The sequence below is a fragment of the Sturnira hondurensis genome, unplaced genomic scaffold, assembly GCF_014824575.4.
Source record: "Sturnira hondurensis isolate 20B ecotype Veracruz unplaced genomic scaffold, ASM1482457v3 Scaffold0018484, whole genome shotgun sequence".
Lineage (NCBI taxonomy): Eukaryota > Metazoa > Chordata > Mammalia > Chiroptera > Phyllostomidae > Sturnira > Sturnira hondurensis.
In genome coordinates, this window is record NW_028091115.1 from 1,093,620 (window position 1) to 1,097,424 (window position 3,805).

The 3,805-nt window shown below is 41.0% G+C and overlaps 1 pseudogene; it reads right to left on the minus strand.

The window, feature by feature from the left end:
- Positions 1 to 394: 394 nt before the first annotated feature.
- Positions 395 to 1,654, minus strand: LOC119003021 (26S proteasome regulatory subunit 6A-like; annotated as a pseudogene).
- Positions 1,655 to 3,805: the final 2,151 nt, after the last annotated feature.

Here is a 3,805-nt window from a genome sequence, read left to right on the forward strand (position 1 = left end):
CTGTAGAGCTGCTCTGCGGCCATGCTGCTGCTTGAGCAAGGGTCCATTCCATGTCATTTATAGGGCATGTTTTTCACCCTTCTAGCCATTATCTGTCAAATAAGATAATTGATTTTGAATTTTTGAGAAATATTTCTCTAAACTCCATGTTCCAAAAAAAATTGTACTTGAAAGATTTACTGGGATCCTAGATTTGCTCACACCACATTGCTGATTTTAAACAAGGGAGTAAAACTGGTGATTGTCCTGGTTGATGTAGAAAAGGAGGTGGTAATATGTGCTTAACAGAGCTCAGCTGGAGAGACTGACGCATTTTTTGTTAGGGGCCTGAAACCATCTTTTATTATGAATTTTAACCAGCAAGAGACCAGGGAGTGGTGTGGTGGGCAACCCTCTAGGCATAGTACTGCAAGTTGGCTTTGTTTTTGGACTGCACCTCCAGGATGCTGTTCATTTAGTCTTCGTGGGGTCAATTTCATGGCACCATTGTATAGTGCGATCATGGCTACCTCCACACACATGGCCTTGCACTAGGCCCTGTTGAAAGCCATCTATATAGTGGGTTAACTCCTCAGTTCACATCAGGGCTACTAGTCATCATTTGGTACTGCATTGGCCTGATTCTGGCCCAGGCCTCCTTGCTGGGCATTGGAAACTCATTCTTTCAGTCCAGCTAGCCTGAACAGAGCAGGGCAGGGTCAAGGATGTCCACTGTGTTGCTGGCTGTGATTAACTTTACTTGGGTGTTGGTCAGGAACTCATCCAGCTCCATTCTGAACCTTCATCATTGTCCTCTGCACCTCTTGGTGCCCAGCCTTCTCACTGTCAAATCACTTGGTGCTAATGGCATCCAGCTCGTTAGTGAAGATGATGGATGGGGCTTTCTCCTTGACTAGGGCAAAGGCTTCCCAGACCATCCCTGATGAACATCTGCACCAGCTTGGGCCAACCGGCTTCAGGAAAGGGGCTTTGGTCTGTGAAGCACAGGCCTGGGCCAGCAGGGTCTACCCTGTACCCGGGGGCCTATACATCAGCACCCCCTTTGGAAGTTGGATCCCCAACTTCTCAAACTTCTCCTTGTGGTTCATTGGCAGGATAATGGCCTGAACCAGCTTCTGAATCTGTTTGTACAAGCCCCCAGTGTCACTGTATTATTCTGTGTAGCTCTTGTCCACCTCCATGGCCTACACCTGTGAGTTGTACTCCAGGGATAGTCTCCAGCATTAGCTAAGAGTCTTTGTTCATGACCACCAAGTCTCTGGGCTTCAGTTTTTTAGCATCCACTAACCCAGACATAGGCACAAAATATGTCTGTCATGTAGAGGTTTTGATCACTACACACTTTCTCTGGGAGTTCAGGTCAATATCGGCACCACCCTCCTCTTGGTCATTGGGATAAACATCCAAAAGCTCAAAGACAGAGACTAGTTATAGATAGCATGGTCTAGTTCACTTTGATTTTCTCACTGTTCTCTTTGATCTTGTCCTTCATGGCTTAGAGTTTATGGGTAACTCATAATGATTCACTCCTAATAATGTTGATTTCACTGTCCAGCAGTCACATGCACTGGATAATCTCTTCTGTGGACATCTTGAGCAACTCCTCCCTGATTCCATGCTGCTTAGCCTCTTCCCACAAGGTCACCATCTTTTTCTGCTGAATGCAACACTGACCCATTTTCAAACAGATCAGTCCTTTGGCAAATTCAGTCACCTACTTATACATAGAAAATCTTCATTTAAGGCTTAAAAATGTCACATTAAAAATCAAGTTAAAATATTTTATTCACTTAACTCATTGATTTTAAAAAGTATACATTCTCAATTACTTTTTCAAACACATGAAAGCATCATCTTTCATAACTTTATTGGTTTTTTAGTGGCCAGTGGTGACAGGTAAGGTAAATGTATCATAGAGGATTAAAAAAAATCCTGAATCATGCAAGTCACAGAAATATAAAGATATTAATAATGTTCAAATTTTCCCTATAGCACTAGGTATAGATAAGGAACCATGCCTGTCCTTTCCCTGTGAAGTAGAGGCTTCTCTATGCTTGTTACAAGTAGATATCCTCATCTGAGCTTTTGGGAAGAGTAATATTCTGTTTTTAATGAGACTCTAATGAGGTGGTAGGTTATTTATGTAATTTTATGCTCATCACACTTCTGTACTAAGGTGCCAACCATTTTCTTCACAATCACAATTACCATCTGAGTAAATCTGATTTGTTCACATCTGTGAAGGAGCATCCTTCCCTACTTTCATGAGATTCTGCCCTCTGTGCTATGGCTGATGATATTTGCATGAACATCAGATTCTTAAGGAACTTTGGAGTTGGGATTACAAAGTTTGAGTCAGTTAGACTGTTGAGTCATGAACATGCAGAAATTAGTTAGCAGGAAAATAATAAGACAAATATATAGAGCAATGGAGATAAGACCACATATCTGAGAGAAAGAGAGAAAGAGAAAGAGAAAGAGAGAGAGAGAGAGAGATAGAAGCTGCCTTTGGACTTTCTAGTGCCTATGAGGTCAAATACTTCTTACAATGGGATTTTTATAAGAATGTTCTGTATTTAAAACATCTGTAAAATAAATTTTCTTTTCTTTTTTTCCCTTAAATAAATCTGCTTTCAGCCAGTTTCTGAGCCTTACAACTTAAAATCCATGAGTACGAGTAATTTGAATTTGTTATGTGTAGCATGTTTATAGTGGATTTTCAAAGTGCTTTCATAGCTATTATCTAGCTTGTTCCCTGGAACAGAAATGAGGGTGGGTGGTGGTGATAATCTTTGAAAGCTACAGAAACCAAGATCTCACATGGAAAAGGGGCTTGTCTTAAGTTGCACACCTAGGCAGAGGTAGACGTAGAGTCAGGCCTAAAATGTATGTCTTCTAGCTCCTATGCTAGTGCTTGGCTTTTACTAGGCACCCAACAATTATTTGTAGGTTGATAGATACATCCAAAGGGAATTGGGTAATTCCAGTCAGAAACAATGAAAGAGGAGCTGATCTGAGACATGAATACTCTGATGGAACCCAACAAAAGAAAGCCCTAGCAAGGGTGTCCAACCTGTGGCCTGTGGGCTGCATGCAACCCAGGATGGGTATGAATGTGGCCCAACATGAAATCGTAAATTTACTTAAAACATTATGAGATTATTTGTGATTACTTGTTGTGGTTTATTTAATGTGTGGTCCAAGATAACTGTTCTTCCAGTGTGGTGCAGAGATGCCAAAATGTTGGACATGGCTGCCTAGAGTCTGCAGCAAATCTCATTTGAACCTCTTCACTTAAGGAATGGCAGTGTATTGTCCCCTTGTGCCTCTACAATAGAGTGCAAATCAGATTTTGTGTTTAAGAATGCTCACCCTATCTCACCTCTCTGCAACTACTGCCAGTGGAAGTGTCAATTATTTGGCTCAGTTTGCTGATTTCTACCTCAACATTTGAAAAATAAAATCGCCTCTGGGGTAAAACCTTGAATGACAACTCATCTAGAAACAAAATTCCCAGGCAAATTAGAAGGCTCTGAAGATCGTCTTTTAGAACCTGCCAGGACCTAGCTTCTAATGGAGTATTTAGAACTGCAAACTGATGACTTTTGACTTATAACTGTTAAGCAGTTGCTGTCCAAGCAATCTCTGATAGGACCTGGTGTTAAAGTATTACATTTGTTCCAGTGCCATTGTCCTATTTTATTTTCTAAGTAATGACTGATTTAATTTGTGTTTTGAAAACAAATAATGACATGTGCATGTGGGAGAGTTGTGGGGGATGGTTTTCAGTATATTTTGTGATACA